This window comes from Nerophis ophidion, linkage group LG01 (genome assembly GCF_033978795.1).
Source record: "Nerophis ophidion isolate RoL-2023_Sa linkage group LG01, RoL_Noph_v1.0, whole genome shotgun sequence".
NCBI classification, from domain to species: Eukaryota; Metazoa; Chordata; class Actinopteri; order Syngnathiformes; family Syngnathidae; genus Nerophis; species Nerophis ophidion.
In genome coordinates this window covers 20235616-20255331 of record NC_084611.1, presented here as the reverse complement: position 1 = coordinate 20255331, position 19716 = coordinate 20235616, and positions in this window count along the sequence as shown.

Below are 19716 nucleotides of genomic sequence, written 5' to 3'. Positions count from 1 at the left end.
GAACTGCAATAAACAGAGCAATTAAAAGGAGACACAAACACGACACAGAACAAACCAAAAGTAGTGGAACAAAAATTAATATTATCAACAACAGTATCAATATTAGTTATAATTTCAACATAGCAGTGATTAAAAATCCTCATTGACATTTTCATTAGACATTTATAAAAATAAAAAAAGGACAATAGTGTCACAGTGGCTTACACTTGCATCGCATCTCATAAGCTTGACAACACACTGTGTCCAATATTTTCACAAAGATAAAATAAGTCATATTTTTGGTTTGTTTAATAGTTAAAACAAAATTACATTATTGCAATCAGTTGATAAAACATTGTCCTTTACAATTATAAAAGTTTTTACAAAAATCTACTACTCTGCTTGCATGTCAGCAGACTGGGGTAGATCCTGCTGAAATCCTATGTATTGAATGAATAGAAAATCCTTTTGAATCAGGAAATGTATATATATATATATATATATATATATATATATATATATATATATATATATATATGTATATGTGTGTGTATATATACATATATATATATGTGTATACATATATATATAAATATATATATATACTGTATATATATATATGTATGTATGTATGTATATATACATATATATATGTGTGTATATAGTTATATATAGTTTTTAAAAGTTTCTCTTTCTCCATTGAGATATTTGCCACAAAATGCAAAGTCCTGTTTGCCCAAAAAGCAAGTTGCGTTTATCAGGTCATTTAATATCTCACAATGTTCCTTTATATTTATCGGCATTGTGGATGCTCATGTTTAATGTCATTTAGAGCCAGATCACTCCGTGATATTCCAAACGTTTTTATAGAAATCCGACCTTTAATGTGGGTATATGAGATTTCATATTTTTCGAGGCTTCTTGCCAGATTTTTCAGATCCATCCCATCTCGGGTTGTGGGGGGTGCTGGAGCCTCTCAGCTGCATTTAGGCGGAAGGCAGAGTACACCCTAGACAAGTCGCCAACTCAGTATATCCCGTCCAGACTGCGCCTAGATATATATATATATGTATATATATATATATATATATATATATATATATATATATATATATATATATATATATATATATATGTATATATATATATATATATATATATATATATATATATATATACATATATATATATATATATATATATATATATATATAGCTTCCTCCCACTTCCAAAGACATGTACCTGGGGATAGGTTGAGACAGGCACCAGCGCCCCCCGCGACCCCAAAAGGAAATAAGCGGTAGAAAATGGATAGATGGATATATATATACATATATATATATATATATATATATATATATATATATATATATACACACACACACATATATATGTAATACATACATATATATAAGATGTATACATATACATATATAGTCTTTTGTTTGTAGGTTTAGCAATTTTAAGGCTAAAACTCACATATCAATATTTCCCTAGATTTGTTTTGAATTCATTAAATAATTACACCAAGAACTCACCTGACCTTTTGGACACGTCACATCTTGGGATGGTCACATGACTGTCACATGACAACCACTCCTAAATGTTTCGTACAGTTTAGAACCTATTGAGATATAAAGCTCAAATGCAGAGTACTTGGAAGTATTCATTATATTTTAAAGCATACAGTAGTACTTGACTGCCACCCTGTGGTCAAACTGAGACTTGCAGGTAAAACTAGACCCCAGGTGAGCAAGAAATGACCAAGACGCAAACTCTGATCTCAAACTATGCACGCAGACACAAAATGGTGAAAATGACAAATTTTGCGATCACATAAACAATGCAGAAAGAAACAGGAACATGCACAAGTAACGGCCAGGAAAAAAACCTCAAAATGCATTAGAGAAATGTGCATAAAACATTTTTATGCACGTAAAACACTTAAAACCTTTAGCATATTGGTGTGTGGAATAAATTATGAAATGGATTAAAAAACAATGTAGAAATATGATCATGTTTAAAATAGTGTTTACCAAGTACGAGGCAGAAGAATCCTAATTAACATCTTGAACCTTGGTAGAAAATTCGACATAATCTATTGTCTGTTATTCATTACATATTCAAACATTATGTAAATGTGTGTGCATCCATGTGAGCTTTATTGACGTATTTATTTACTCTTTTGGTTGTTTGGGAATGGACAAATGTGTTTATTAAAAAAGGGAGAAGATGTCTACTTATATCAATCAATCAATCAATGTTTACTTATATAGCCCTAAATCACTAGTGTCTCAAAGGGCTGCACAAACCACCACGACATCCTCGGTAGGCCCACATAAGGGCAAGGAAAACTCACACCCAGTGGGACATTGGTGACAATAATGACCCAGTGGGACGTCGGTGACAATGATGACTATGAGAACCTTAGAGAGGAGGAAAGCAATGGATGTCGAGCGGGTCTAACATGATACTGTGAAAGTTCAATCCACAATGGATACAACACAGTCGCGGGAGTCCAGTCCAAAGAGGATCCAAGACACAGCAGCGAGAGTCCCGTTCACAGCGGAGCCAGCAGGAAACCATCCCAAGCGTAGGCGGACCAGCAGCGCAGAGATGTCCCCAGCCGATACACAGGCAAGCAGTACATGGCCACCGGATCGGACTGGACCCCCTCCACACGGGAGAGTGGGACATAGAAGAAAAAGAAAAGAAACGGCAGATCAACTGGTCTAAAAAGGGAGTCTATTTAAAGGCTAGAGTATACAAATGAGTTTTAAGGTGAGACTTAAATGCTTCTACTGAGGTGGCATCGCGAACTGTTACCGGGAGGGTATTCCAGAGTACTGGAGCCCGAACGGAAAATGCTCTATAGCCCGCAGACTTTTTTTGGGCTTTGGGAATCACTAATAAGCCGGAATCCTTTGAACGCAGATTTCTTGCCGGGACATATGGTACAATACAATCGGCAAGATAAGATGGAGCTAGACCGTGTAGTATTTTATACGTAAGTAGTAAAACCTTAAAGTCACATCTTAAGTGCACAGGAAGCCAGTGCAGGTGAGCCAGTACAGGCGTAATGTGATCAAACTTTCTTGTTCTTGTCAAAAGTCTAGCAGCCGCATTTTGTACCAACTGTAATCTTTTAATGCTAGACATGGGGAGACCCGAAAATAATACGTTACAGTAGTCGAGGCGAGACGTAACAAACGCATGGATAATGATCTCAGCGTCTTTAGTGGACAGAATGGAGCGAATTTTAGCGATGTTACGGAGATGAAAGAAGGCCGTTTTAGTAACGCTTTTAATGTGTGCCTCAAAGGAGAGAGTTGGGTCGAAGATAATACCCAGATTCTTTACCGTGTCGCCTTGTTTAATTGTTTGGTTGTCAAATGTTAGAGTTGTATTATTAAATAGAGTTCGGTGTCTAGCAGGACCGATAATCAGCATTTCCGTTTTTTTGGCGTTGAGTTGCAAAAAGTTAGCGGACATCCATTGTTTAATTTCATTAAGACACGCCTCCAGCTGACTACAATCCGGCGTGTTGGTCAGCTTTAGGGGCATGTAGAGTTGGGTGTCATCAGCATAACAGTGAAAGCTAACACCGTATTTGCGTATGATGTCACCTAGCGGCAGCATGTAGATGCTGAAGAGTGCAGGGCCAAGGACCGAACCCTGGGGAACTCCACACGTTACCTTAACGTAGTCCGAGGTCACATTGTTATGGGAGACACACTGCATCCTATCAGTAAGATAAGAGTTAAACCAAGACAGGGCTAAGTCTGACATACCAATTCGTGTTTTGATACGTTCTAATAAAATATTATGATCGACGGTATCGAAAGCAGCGCTAAGATCGAGGAGCAGCAACATAGATGACGCATCAGAATCCATCGTTAGCAATAGATCATTAGTCATTTTTGCGAGGGCTGTCTCCGTCGAGTGATTTGCCCTGAAACCGGATTGAAAGGTTTCACATAGATTGTTAGACGCTAAGTGTTCATTTAACTGCTCCGCAACAATTTTTTCAAGGATTTTTGAAATAAAGGGAAGGTGAGACACCGGTCGGTAATTTACCATGAGGTCAGGATCGAGGTTAGGTCTTTTAAGAAGAGGATGAATAACCGCTTTTTTGAATGCTAGGGGAACAGTGCCCGAGGAGAGTGATAAGTTTATAATATTTAGCACTGATGGACCTAATAATACAAAGAGTTCCTTGATCAGTTTCCCAGGAAGAGGGTCAAGTAAACATGTTGTCTGTTTTATTCCCTTAACACGTTGTAACAATTCCTCTAATGTTATTTCCTCAAAACGAGAGAAACTATTTTGGAGGGCAGTATCCGCCGTATATGCAATCGTGTCAGTGTTAATAGAACCCCGTTGTAGCTGGGACGCATTGTCTTTAATCTCCTTTCTAATGACTTCAATTTTCTTACTAAAGAATTGCATAAAGTCATCAGCTGAGTGGGTTAAGCTACTGGAAGGAGTCCCTTGTTGGGTTAGCGATGCTACCGTACTAAACAAAAATTTAGGATCGTTTTTATTACGGTGGATGAGATTTGAGTAATATTTAGCTTTAGCTAAGGTAAGCATGCGTTTATAAGTTATTAAACCATCACTCCATGCTTGATGGTGCACCTCAAGTTTAGTCGTGCGCCATTTGCGTTCCAGCTTTCTGCATAATAATTTCTGAGCTCTAGTTTCTTCTGTAAACCACGGGGTGCGCTTTTTTGGAGCCTTTTTTAACTTTAGCGGTGCTATGTTATCAATGGTTTCGCGCAGGGCGTCGTTAAAGTTGTTAGTGAGGTTATCAATAGAGCCCACATACTTTGGGAATGGTGCCATTACCGAGGGCAGTAGGTCCGCAAGAGTTGTCGTTGTGGCTGTATTAATGTTGCGGCTGCTATAGCAGTTATTATTATTATTAGTTTGACGAACATGCGTCTGAACCTCGAATTTTATAAGGTAATGATCGGACAATACTTTAGTATACGGGAGTATCGTAACTTTGGAAACGGTGATGCCCCTGACAAGCACTAGGTCTATCGTATTACCGTTGCGATGCGTGGGTTCATTTATTATTTGTGTGAGACCACAGCTATCAATTACAGTCTGGAGCGCTACGCACGGTGGGTCCGATGGGGTATTCATATGGATATTAAAGTCCCCCATTATGATTATATTATCGGCGTGTGTCACTAGATCAGCAACGAACTCTGAGAATTCATTAATAAAGTCCGAATAGGGCCCTGGGGGGCGGTAGATAACAGCCAGGTGTAGAGGCAGCGGTGTGACAGACCTCATAGTAAGCACCTCAAACGATTTATATTTATTATTTATGTTAGGACTAAGGTTAAAGTTTTCGTTGTATATTAGTGCGACCCCCCCACCCCTTTTGAGCGGACGGGCAATATGCGCATGAGTAAAGTTAGGAGGACATGCCTCATTTAGCGCAAAAAAGTCGTTTGGTTTAAGCCAGGTTTCGCTGAGACCGATGACGTTAAGATTGTTGTCTCTGATAATATCATTAACTAACAACGTTTTGGGAGACAATGATCTTATGTTTAAAAAACCTACATTATAGGTAGTGGGCTGTTTTAGGGAGTTTTTGATCAAATTATCCGTAGTAGCAATATTAATAATGTTGTGTTTATTATGCCCAGTGCATTTAGTATAGTTACGACCATATCTAGGAATTGATACGACAGGAATTTTCCGATTGTTTGATTGTTGCTTTGATAAACTGCACGCATCATGGTTAGCCACCTCAGTAACGGGGATTTTCCGATTGTTTGTTTGTTGCTTTGATAAACTGCACGCATCATGGTTAGCCACCTCAGTAACGGGGATTTTCCGATTGTTTGTTTGTTGCTTTGATAAACTGCACGCATCATAGTTAGCCACCTCAGTAAAACACATGTCCAACTCTGAAACACTCAAAGCAGAAACAACTTGTTCTAATTTAACAGACTCCTTACCCAGACCAGTAGTCGCGCATTTTCCATCTAAATCCGTCTTCGGGATGGAGGAAAGTGGTGTTCTGTGGGGATTAGCCTTCTGCTTTGTTTTTAGCCCCGCTCGGCATCCGCGTTTCCGATCACACCGCTGGCGTCTGCTCCGTAGACGGCCCCCACTGCTACTAGACTCCCCTGCTTCACAGGCCGCTGGATGTAGCCGCCGATGTAATCCCATGCTAGTTAGCAAGTCTAGCACGCAAGTGTCTATCGGTCCAAAACGGCCCGATGTGTCCACATCCAGAAGTGTCTGGCGGTCGTACGTGATCACGGAGTGACCACGATGTGAGCCAGCCATAAAGTTTGTGGAATTGTCCGGTATTTCTGCCAAATGTTCCATCTTTAGCAGGCCTTCTTCTTCCTACTTCTTTTCAGACATGTCAAATTGTAAATGTGTACAGTAAATGTGTGATGTACCATATTGTAACTGTATAAATGTTCAAATGTACTATATTTTAACTGTATACATTTTCAAATGTACCATATTGTAACCGTACACATGTTCAAATGTACTATATTGAGATGTACCTATCTTCCATGAATTGATTAACGCAGACCCCGACTTAAACAAGTTGAAAAACTTATTCGGGTGTTACCATTTAGTAGTCAATTGTACAGAATATGTACTGAACCGTGCAATCTACTAATAAAAGTTTCAGTCAATCAATCAACTGTACTTATGTTCAAATGTAGCATATAGCAGCTGTATACATGTTGAAATGTACCATATTGGTCTTGCCCAGAACAGTACAGACTTGTATCATCAGCAAAAAGAATACAGTTGAGTTTTTTAAAGATTTTACAAATGTCATTAATATACAGTAAGAACAATTTTGGTCCCAGTACAGAACCTTGGGGTACTCCATGTGTTATAATCTTTTATCTGAATCTACATTGTTCATATGCACATACTGCTCTCTGCCACCAAGATAACTTTTCAACCAATCATGAGCAAGACCTCTGACACCATACCTCTGCAATTTGTTTAAAAGTAATGTGTGACTGATGGTGTCAAAGACCTTGATCAGGTCAATAAAAACACCAACAGCAAACTCCCTCTTATCAATTGCAGTGGTTACCTCCTCAACTAGTTCCATCACTGCCATGGAAGTGGAACTATTGGATCGGAAACCGTATTGGTGTTCACTTAACAAGTGATGCTTATAAATAAAACTATCTAGTCTTGACACAAATAATTTTTCGAGGACTTTTGAAAATTGTGAGAGTAAAGAAATAGTTCTGTAGTTTGTGAACTGATGCTTATCTCCACTTTTGAAGATGGGAATGACTTCAGTCTCCTTGGACGTATCCTCGCTCATCCGTGCGGACTGGACACTGGCCGAGAGTTGGTTGGCGGCCGAGAGTGGAGTCGGCGCTCTTGGTTGCTTTGTTGGGTCTGCTCCTGTCTCTGGCCATGCTCCCTCCACCCCAGCGTACGATGGTGTGGAATACCGCAGAGGCCACCACAGTGTATATGTTTCTTTTAGTTTTTATTCATAGCTGTATGTAGAAGTGGCTGGTTGTATCCGCTGCTTTATTGTCTTTAATGTCCTTTGTCTTCTTTAATGTTCGATGTTTCCCTCTTACACACATGTAAGAGGGATGTGTACTATGGATATGAGTTGTTGTTGGTTTTTTTCCTTGGCCTCAGTCTGGACCCCCTCTCCAGGGCCCAGGCTTAAACTGATTTTAATTTTTTATTATTATTATTTATTTATGTATTTTTTTATTTTTTTTAATCCTCTATAAGGGGCGCTGGAAGCCGGCAGACCCGTCAGCGATCATGTTCTGTCTCCCTGTAATGTTTGTCTTATCTTGAATGGGATTGGGCTGAAAATTTTAATTTTCCTGAAGGAACTCTTCTGAAGGAATAAATAAAGTACTATCTAATCTAATCTAATCTTTTGCAGTTTTCATTTTTTATGGGAAGACACCTTTAGTAAAATAAATATTACAAATGTAAGTGAAGGGAACAGCTATAAAATCAACAGTTTCCTTGATGAGAGAAAAGTCCAAGTCACAGAAGTCTGTTGATTTCTTGTTTTCTGAGAATGTACAATTGTTGTGATTTCAATTTCATGAACGGGGGAAATAAAAAAGTATTCTAAATTGTTTTGAATGGTTTGTTCATTAAATTTTTCACTGTTTTCAGGTTGTACAATTTCATTTACAAAAAAATTGTTAAAAGCATCCGTTATTCTTTTAGGGTCATTTATAGTTTGATTATTTTATATAAAATAGCTAGGGTGTTCCTTATGTGTCATATTTTTTTTTAATGATACCATTTAAAACAGGGGTCTTATACACGCGGCCCGGGGGCCAATTGCGGCCTGCACCTTAATATGAAAATCTATTGTTGGTGCGGCCCGCGAGTTTTATATGAATGGCGCTTTACAGCGTCATACTTGTACACCCTCGATTTTTTCGGGAGACTCACGATTTTTAGTGCCCTTCCAGGGGTAGTCATTCTCCCGAAATACACCCGAACAACAATATTGAGGGGGCACCATGAGGGCTTTGCCCTCAACGTCCTCTATGACCTGTACATACAGCGTGCCAGCCCAGGCAAATGTTGTATTTGGCTTCTGTGGATTCAGTAAGCGACTGCAAGACATAGTTGATCAACAGCCGTACAGGTCACACTGAGGGTGGCCGTATAAACAACTCTAAAGCTGTAACAAATATGTTCGACACTCTGAACCCACACCAAACAAGTATGACAAACACATTTTGGGAGAACATCCGCACCGTAACACAACATTAACACAATAGAACAAATACCAATAATTCCATGAAGCCCTAACTCTTCCAAGCTACATTTATACCCCCAACCCCACTCTCTATTGTAGCCCGGAAGAGTTAGGGCTGCAATGGATTCTGGGTATTTGTTCTGTTGTGTTTGTGTTGTGTTACGGTGCGGATGTTCTCCCAAAATCTGTTTGTCAATCTTGTTTGGTGTGGGTTCATAGGGAGGCGTATATTTGTAACAGTGTTAAACTATTTTATACGGCCACCCTCAGTGTGACCTGTATGGCTGTTGATCAAGTATATCTTGCAGTCACTTCCGTGGGTCTGTAAAAGCCTCATGCAATATGTGACTGGGCCGGCACACTGTTTGTATGGTGGAAAAGCGGACGAGACGACAGGTTGTCGAGGACGTTAAAGGCAGTGCCGTCACGGCCCGCCCTTAATATTGTTGTCCGGGTAAAAAAAACGGGAGAATTATTGCCCCCGGAGATTGGCAGGAGGGGCACTAATATGCCGGTGTTTCCCGGAATGATCGCGAGGGTTGGCAAGTATTTTGCTAAGGCGAGAAAGCCATTCAAAGAAGGTGAATTCATTAAAAAGTGCATGTTTGATTTCTTTAAGAAATCTTTTCTCGTGGCCCATTTTCAGCCAGTTTCTGCATCCAGTGGCCCCCAGGTAAATTGAGTTTGAGACCCCTGATTTAAAACTTTCCATGTACCCTGGATGCTATTTTTATGTTGTTCTAATAGGTTACAGTAATATGTTCGTTTGCTGTGCTTTATTATTTGTGTTAACTTATTTTTGTACGTTTTATATGTGTATTCAGTTTCTTAGGTTCTGTACTTTACATGTCTTCTGTAAAGATTATTTTTGTTTTTGCAAGACTTCAGTATTCCTCTTGCGATCCACGGTTTGTCCTTAACGGTGCTGTCTTTAATGACATGTTTTTTTAATTGGACAGTGCTTATCGTACAGTTTTATTAAAATATTAAGGAGAGTTTCATATGCCTCATCCGGGTCTGTGGAATTATAAACCTAAACGTTTGGGAACTGAGGAAACTAATTGTTCAAAACAGCGATACTAAATGATATGGCTTCCGTGAGAACAGTCAGGGTCAAAGCCCGCTCTGAACCATGGATCAATCCAGACCTCCAAAACCCTCAAATCTAGACTCCAGACATCCCAGAACAAGCTAGTCCAGTTACTTTTAGACTTCCACCCCAGATCACACCTCACTCCAACCCACTTCTCAAAAGTGGGCTGGCTCAGGGTGGAGGACAGAGTAAAACAACTTGCACTGAGCCTAGTCTATAAAATCCGCTACACCTCCCTGATACCGAAGTACATGTCAAACTACTTCCTGAAATGACCGCCATATCCACAACACCAGGGGGAGCTCCACAAACCACGTTAAACCCAGGTTCCGATCTAACAAAGGTCTTAACTCATTCTCTTTCTATGCCACATCAATGTGGAATGCACTCCCAACAGGTGTAAAAGTAAGTGCATCTCTATTTTCCTTCTAAACCACTCTAAAACAACACCTCCAAGCAACTTCAACCCTTTACTAATACCCTCCTCCATTCACATCCCATATCCCCGGATTATAAATAACCTAATGTAAATAATCAAATGTACTTCTAATGTATTTACTTGCTCTTATGCTATCTGAACTCACTATGTTCTCTGCTGGCTGTACATATCCTACTAAGTAAGACCTACACTGTTTCAATGTCCATTTCTCTGTTAATGCAATTGTTGATGACTGAAGTACTGATATCAACCAAAGCTCCTCATCCCACCCCCCGGATTGTAAATAATGTAAATAATTCAATGTATATACTATGATGATTAACCTGTGTGATGACTGTATTATGCTGATAGTATATATTTGTTTCATGAATTGATTAACGTGGACTCCGACTTAAACAAGTTGAAAAACTTATTTGGGTGTTACCATTTAGTCGCAATTGTACGGAATATGTACTGAACTGTGCAATCTACTAGTAAAAGTATCAATCAATCAATCAATCCAAACAGATGTGTAAGTTACCAATGCCTTGGGCAAAAATACACCCTTATACCATCACAGATGCTGTCTTTTGAACTTTGCGCCTATAACAATCCGGAGGGTTATTTTCATCTTTGTTCCAGAGGAAACCATGTCCACAGTTTCCAAATATAATTTGAAATGTGGACTTGTCAGAAGAACAGAACACTTTACCACTTTGCATCAGTCCATCTTAGAATAGCTCGCGCCCAACGAAGCCGGCGGCGTTCCTTGGTGTTGTTGATAAATGGTTTTCGCTTTGCAAAAAAGAGTTTTAACTTGCACTTACAGATGCAGCGACCAAGTGTAGTTACTGACAGTGGTTTCAAGTGTTCCTGAGCCCATGTGGTGATGTCCTTTACACACTGATGTCGGTTTTTGATGCAGTACCGCCTGAGGGTTCAAAGGTCTGTAATATAATCGCTTATATGCAGTGATTTCTCCGGATTCTCTGAACCATTTGATGATTTTACGGACCGTAAATGGTAAAATCCCTAAATTCCTTGCAATAGCTCGTTGAGAAATGTTGTTCTAAAACTGTTCGACAATTTTCTTGCAAATTGGTGACCCTTACTTAGCATTTCATGGAAGCTGCTTTTGTACCCAATCATGGCACCCACGTGTTTGCAATTAGCATGCACACCTGTGGGATGTTCCAAATAAGTGTTTGATGTGCATTCCTCAACTTTATCAGTATGTACTGCCACCTTTGCCAACTTCTTTGTCATGTGTTGCTGGTATCAAATTCTAAAGTTAATGATTATTTGCAAAAAAAAAAATATCAAATATGTTGTCTTTGTAGCATATTCAACTGAATATGGGTTGAAAATGATTTGAAAATCATTGTATTCCGTTTATATTTAAATCCAACACAATTTCTCAACTCATACGGAAACGGGGTTTGTATGATTTATTTTTTCTAAGATTTAGTGGGTGCAGCTTATATACTGTTGCACTCTATAGTCCGGATAATAAGATATTTGTATTTACTCTTACTATACTTTTTTAAATATTCTTTGTTTGTATAAGGATGTACATTGATCAACCTAGTGAATATTTTAAAATATTGAAATATACTGTATTGGAAGCGCTTTAATTTGTTTCTATATAATGCATATACAGTGGGGCAAAAAAGTATTTAGTCAGCCACCGATTGTGCAAGTTCTCCCACTTAAAATGATGACAGAGGTCTGTAATTTTTATCATAGGTACACTTCAACTGTGAGAGACAGAATGTGAAAAAAAAAATCCAGGAATTCACATTGTAGGAATTTTAAAGAATTTATTTGTAAATTATGGTGGAAAATAAGTATTTGGACAACCATTCAAAGCTCTCACTGATGGAAGGAGGTTTGGGCTCAAAATCTCACGACACATGGCTCCATTCATTCTTTCCTTAACACGGATCAATCGTCCTGTCCCCTTAGCAGAAAAACAGCCCCAAAGCATGATGTTTCCACCCCCATGCTTCACAGTAGGTATGGTGTTCTTGGGATGCAACTCAGTATTCTTCTTCCTCCATACAAAATGGATACATGGACGATACAGCAGAGGATTGGGAGAATGTCATGTGGTCAGATGAAACCAAAATAGAACTTTTTGGTATAAACTCAACTCGTCGTGTTTGGAGGAAGAAGAATACTGAGTTGCATCCCAAGAACACCATATCTACTGTGAAGCATGGGGGTGGAAACATCATGCTTTGGGGCTGTTTTTCTGCTAAGGGGACAGGACGATTGATCCGTGTTAAGGAAAGAATGAATGGGGCCGTGTATCGTGAGATTTTGATTTAAAACCTCCTTCCATCAGTGAGAGTTTTGAATGGTTGACCAAATACTTATTTTACCACCATAATTTATAAATAAATTATTTAAAATTCCTTTAATGTGAATTCCTTGATTTTTTTTTCCACATTTTGTCTCTCACAGTTGAAGTGCACCTATGATGAAAATTACAGACCTCTGTCATCATTTTAAGTGGGAGAACTTGCACAATCGGTGGCTGACAAAATAGTTTTTTGCCCCACTGTATATATTATGTTTAATTGTTCAATAAAAAAATATCTAATTAAAAATAACATATACCAAAATTCTCTGTGCTTTTTTTTTGAGTGTGCACTTTGATAAAGAAGGGGAGAGATACACTATTGAATTTAAGAGAATACTTGGAGCAAAGTGCATCATTTATGTGTGTTTCTCATTGTTTACCCGCATGTAAAACAAGAATGATTCTCTTCTCTTTAAGCCAAAATCACGTGGATTGGTTCGGACATGTAGTTGGGCTGACTCAGGTTAGCATTGTGTGACTCGAGCTAATCATGTGCAAAGACGACAGCTCACACAGGACCAGCCCGTTCCCTTCGCCCTCTTGTCCCTTTCCCTCCTTTGTGCGCCTCTATCGTTTATACGGCTTCTCCTTTTTCTTCTTTAAAAAAGGCGGTTTCTGTGGCGACGACATGACCCCCGCTGATGTCGACAGGGCCCTGAGGAGCTGGGCTGATTGATGGTGCGCAGGCCGCTATAAAGACTATCTGCTGCTGCCAGATTAGGAGCAGCAAACACGGCCCCCACCTGACTGCTGACCAGTCAAAAATGTCACTTTGCGAGCAGCATTCCGCCATTTTCTGTCCTGAGATTTACAGGATCAAGGAAGAAATGACGAACGGATTTAGGCATGTACCGATGCAAACGCGAAAATTCCAAACGATGGCCTGCGGGCCAAGTGCAACCCACTGGAGCCTTCAGTTTTGCCCGTGAGATACACAAGTCTAAAAGGAAATGTGGCCCAGTGGGATGTCCGTAATTTAATTTTAAATGAATGACAGACTAACTTCTGCAAATCAACCGCCATTCTGTGTACGATGTGAGTAAATCAGCTAATTAAAATGGATATTACTTCAAAGTACAACAACAAGAAGTACCAAACAACCTTTGCCACTCATGGAGCAGACTGCAACCAACATAGTAAGTCAACACAACCTGCTCACTAAACTTTGTGGATTTTATAAAAAATGTCCATGCACAACACATAATTCTCAATCACACACATTGAAAACCACTACAATGCATCGTGGGGAAAAAAAAAAAAAATGAATATATATATATATATATATATATATATATATATATATATATATGTATATATATATATATATATATATATATATATATATATTAGGGCTGTGAATCTTTGGGTGTCCCACGATTCGATTCAATATCGATTCTTGGGGTCACGATTCGATAATATATCGGTTTTTTTTTTTATTCGATTCTCGATTCAGAAACGATATTTTTCCAATTCAAAACGATTCTGTATTCATTCAATACATAGGATTTCAGCAGGATCTATATATATATATATATTTATATATTTAAGTGACACTATTATTGTTGTGTTTTTGAGGGTGGGTTTTATACTTGAGTACTTGGTACCATAATTTTATTTTTCCCGGTAGGCTGCTTTATTCAAAAACTTTATTTATTTTCAGTATTGGTATTCTATTTGACAATTGCTGCACTACTTTCATGTTGAGGCCTTGTTGATCTTTTTTTTTTTTGATAGTCTTGTTTTTTTTGTTTGTATATTTACAATAGCTATTACATTTAAAGTTTTTTATACAAAAAAAAAAATACCGGACAGTAACCATTTTAACCATGGCCTGGTGCAGGCTGGTGCAAAAATAAATAAAAGCCTCGTGTAAATAACCGCCTGCTTCTTTTAAACGCCTGTCTCCAAAAATGATTGTGTGAAATAAACGCCGTATATATAGATCATGCATGCTATGTTTTTGTTCCTGCTGTGTGGGATTGTATGCAAGCTGCCATGAAAAATACATTTGTGGAAAAATATGTTTTCCATTCTGGTCTCTCCTGGTTTTTTTCCAGGAAAAAGGTCCACCCTTGCTCCACATGTAGGTCACTGGTCTTTTATGCCCAACCATGCGAACCCGCCTAGTGTTTGACGTTTCCATACCATCCTTACAATCGCCACGTTGCCATGGCAATGTACTGGGTGGCAGTGGCAGCAGAGTTACAGTGCAGGGAAGGGAGAACCCAAAAAAGGGAGGAGGTCAATTAGCCGGCTCTCCTTTGTGAGCGCTGTCTCGGTGCAGCCAAGTCCCTTGATTAAAAGCTCCGACCAAAGTTTGTTGACTTGGGGCTAGAAGCAGGACAGATTGCTCAAATGACCGGGAAAAAACACACAGGAGCCTTAACCTTTGTTGAGGACTGTAGTCCTGCATGTGGTAAAAAACCATGGTTTTAAAGTGGTTGGATTTATGTGACTTTACTGAGTGTTGTGAACGTCCCCTAAATGCTTGTTGAAGTCACTTGATCGACTGGACTGAAGTGTGCAGTGAGACTTGGGGCCCTGAACTTAGACTTATGTAACCCACGTGGTTCAGTCCCTGCTTTCTGCTCTCCCCAGGACTCGGAAATCTCAGTCGCTGGCATGAGAGACAAGCGTGCTGGCTACCAAGCTAAAATCCAGGGCTAATAACCTCAAAAATTACTAAGCCAACTAGTGATAGGAAAACTCATAACCAGAATGTTTGCAACTTATGGCAAAACAATTTCGAGAGAGACCCAAAAATCTCTCAAACTGGGGCACTCGTATTCCATCCATCCATTTTCTGCCGCTTTTTCCCTTTGGCGTCGCGGGGGGCCATACTTGCCAACCCTTCCGGATTTTCCGGCAGACTCCCGAAATTCAGCGCCTCTCCCGAAAACCTCCCGGGACAAATTTTCTCCCTGAAATTTACCGAAATTCAGACGGAGCTGGAGGCCACGCCCACTCCAGTTCCATGAGAACCTGACTCAATGTTGTGACCCTCTTAAACAAGACAATACTGCCATCTACTGTACATAGAATATAATGTCTGTTCTGAAGCCCACAGTAAAGAGACGTAACTTCATCACCTCGCCTGGTTATTGACTCCAACCCAATATATTACACCGTCGACGACCAAAATGAAGAAATGCGCTTGCAAGTTCCAGAACGATGGGAAACAAGAATTTCAGTTTATCCAGGAGAGTTCAAAGGGGAAGGGGTATGTTGCCTGTAAATTTTGTAGAGCAGAGTTCTCCATTGAACACGGTGAACAGATATACTCAGCCATGAACGGTCAGTCAGCAAAGCACAAAGCGTCCGCAGCGCAGCATCGTTTACAACCCAGTATTCTGGCCCACCTCGCAAAATGGAGACCCGATGGTGTATCTTGTGCTGAGAAAAAAATGGCTATGCTGATAGCTGGAAGTAACATCCTGTTCTCATTTGCGGATGTCTACAACAAATTCGTGAAGGATGTTCCTGGATTCGGAGATCACTCGCCAATAAGCAAATGGCAGAACAAAGGTTACTCAAATAGTGAAAGGTAAGTGTTGTTGTTTTTTTTTTTAGTAACCAGCAAGCACAGTACAGTTAGTAGAACAACTGTTTTTATTATTGTGTATTTCATAGGTGCCGTCTGAAATTCAACTATTTATTTTATATATATATATATATATATATATATATATATATATATATATATATATATATATATATATATATATATATATATAATAAAATAAATATATATATAGCTAGAATTCTTTTAAACTCAAGTATTTCATACATATATATATATATATATGAAATACTCGTTGGTGAATTAAGCGCCACCCCTCTTAACCACACCCCCCGCCCCAACCACGCCCCGACCACGCCCCCCACCTCCCGAAATCGGAGGTCTCAAGGTTGGCAAGTATGCGGGGGGCGCTGGTGCCTATCTCAGCTACAATCGGGCAGAATGCGGCGTAAACCCTGGAAAAGTCTCCACCACATCGCAGGGCCAACACAGATAGACAGACAACATTCACTCTCACATTCACACACTAGGGACCATTTTAGTGTTGCCAATCAACCTATCCCCAGGTGCATGTTTTTGGAGGTGGGAGGAAGCCGGAGTACCCGGAGGGAACCCACGCATTCACTGGGAGGACATGCAAACTCCACACAGAAAGATCCTGAGTCCGGGATTGAACCATGACTACTCAGGACCTTCGTATTGTGAGGCAGACGCTCTTACCCCTCTGCCACCGTGAAGCCCCTGCACTTGTATTATTTGGGGAATATTATGTTGGCAGAATAAAAACATTTTAGAATAATAAAAATGATTCACACTTAATTAGAATTTGCAATTCTGGTAGGACTTGCATGTGAATGCCCTGTGTGCGCGAGTCGCCAAACCGCCGATAATGCGTGAGCGGAACTGGAATGCTTGAATGTCCATGGTGAGTGGAGTGTGTGGATGTTGGAATGGTTCAAATCGGTTGAGGAATGTGGGGTACAAAGTTGATTGTGTATTTTCTGTTCATTCTCGATGGGGAGAAAATTACCGAAATTTCAAGGAAAACTGTGAATTTAAGGAATGGGACTACATTGTTTGTGTTCGATGTACGTGATAAGCAGTGTGTGGGTTGCTGGTGGAAAGATTGGAATAGGGTAAACATAGAGCAAAATGTTGAGAATTGTGGGCATTGTAGAACTATAAATAAGTCAATTTATTTAAATGGGAATTTGTTGGAAAAATTTAATTTTTTGAAAATATACATATATATGAATTGGTTGGTGTCGGACTTTTTTGGAAACAGTTTGAATTTTAGTAGTAATTCTGAATTCCTGGAATTTCAAAAAAAACAAATCATAACTTTCGTTGTCCCAAATAAGAGGAATGTTTTGAAAGAGGGATGGTTGGGATTTTCTGAAAAATGTGGTCTGTGAAAACTTTCCAGGAAGAGTTAAAAATAGTTTCAACTCTTCCTTGAAGTTTTTCACAGTCCACATTTTTTGGAAAACCATAAATTCTCGTAATTTAATTTTTTACTTGGTAGTTTGATTGTCCAATTTGAGTGGAGTGTGTGGATGGTGAAACGGTTCAAATCAGGTGAGAAATGTGGGGATTGTGCCAGTTTGAAAAATGGCTTGTTTATTTTCAATTAGAAAAAAACGGGAATTCTGGGAAATCTGGGGTTGTTATTTTTTTTTTTGGTTTTTGATTTTTTCGTTTTGACACTGGAGCGGTTCTGATCGGATGCAAAATTGAAGCCTTTGTCCAAAGACATGCACCTGGGGATAGGTTGATTGGCAACACTAAATTAGCCCTAGTGTGTGAATGTGAGTGTGAATGTTGTCTGTCTATCTGTGTTGGCCCTGCGATGAGGTGGCGACTTGTCCAGGGTGTACACGGCCTTCCGCCCGATTGTAGCTGAGATAGGCGCCAGCGCCCCCCGCGACCCCAAAAGGGAATAAGCGGTAGAAAATGGATGGATGGATGTCGGGCGCCAAAGTTTTTCGGCCAAATAATAATAAACAAAAGGTTATTTGGTGTAGAATCGTATATGTGTGGATGCTTGGATATTCATGCAATAAAAATAATAAGGATTATAATAAATAAATAATATTCTGATGTAGAATCCTATATGTGTGAATGCTAGGACATTCACACAATAATAATAATAATAAATAATAATAATAAAGAAATTATAGCTGCGGTGTGCAGCTTCAGCGGTTGCGGAGGCAAAAACTCGGACATGGGAGGTGTTCGGGGAAAAAAACTCGGACATGGGAGGAGTTCGGGGAATCCATGGAAAACAACTTCCGGACGGCTTCGAAGCGATTCTGGACCACCGTCCGCCTCCTCAGGAAGGGGAAGCAGTGCACTGTCAACACCGTGTATGGTGCGGATGGTGCTCTGCTGACCTCGACTGCAGATGTTGTGGATCGGTGGAAGAAATACTTCGAAGACCTCCTCAATCCCACCAACACGTCTTCCTATGAGGAAACAGTGCCGTGGGAATCTGTAGTGGGCTCTTCTATTTCTGGGGCTGAGGTTGCTGAGGTAGTTAAAAAGCGCCTCGGTGGCAAGGCCCCGGGGGTATATGAGATCCGCCCGGAGTTCCTTAAGGCTCTGGATGCTGTAGGGTTGTCTTGGTTGACAAGACTCTGCAGCATCGCGTGGACATCGGGGGTGGTACCTCTGGATTGGCAATCAGGGTGGTGGTACCTCTCTTTAAGAAGGGGAACTGGAGGGTGTTTTCCAAATATCGTGGGATCACACTCCTCAGCCTTCCCGGAAAGGTTTATTCAGGTGTACTGAGAGGAGGCTAGGTCGGATTCAGGAGAAACACTGTGGTTTTCGTCCTGGCCGTGGAACTGTGGACCAGCTCTATACTGTCCGCAGGGTTCTTGAGGGTGCGTGGGAGTTTGCCCAACCAGTCTACAAGTGCTTTGTAGACTTGGAGAAGGCATTTGACTGTGTCCCTTTGGGAAGTCCTGTGGGGAGTGCTCAGAGGGTATGGGGTATCGGACTGTCTGATTGAAGGACGCTCCCTGTACGATCAGTGTTAGAGCCTGGTCCGCATTGCTGGCAGTAAGTCGGACACGTTTCCAGTGAGGGTTGGACTCCGCCAAGGCTGCCCTTTGTCACCGATTCAGTTCATAACTTTTATGGACAGAATTTCTAGGCGCAGTCAAGGCGTTGAGGGGTTCTGGTTTGGTGGCCGTGGGATTAGGTCTCTGCTTTTTGCAGATGATGTGGTCCTGATGGCTTCATCTGGCCGGGATCTTCAACTCTCACTGGATCGGTTCGCAGCCGAGTGTGAAGCGACCAAAATGAGAATCAGCACCTCCAAGTCCGAGTCCATGGTTCTCGCCCGGAACAGGGTGGAATGCCATCTCCGGGTTGGGGAGGAGACCCTTCCCCAAGTGGAGGAATTCAAGTACCTCGGAGTCTTGTTCACGAGTGAGGGAAGAGTGGATTGTGAGATCGACAGGCGGATCGGTGTGGCGTCTTTAGTAATGCGGACGTTGTATCGATCCGTTGTGGTGAAAAAGGAGCTGAGCCAGAAGGCAAAGCTCTCAATTTACCGGTCGATCTACGTTCC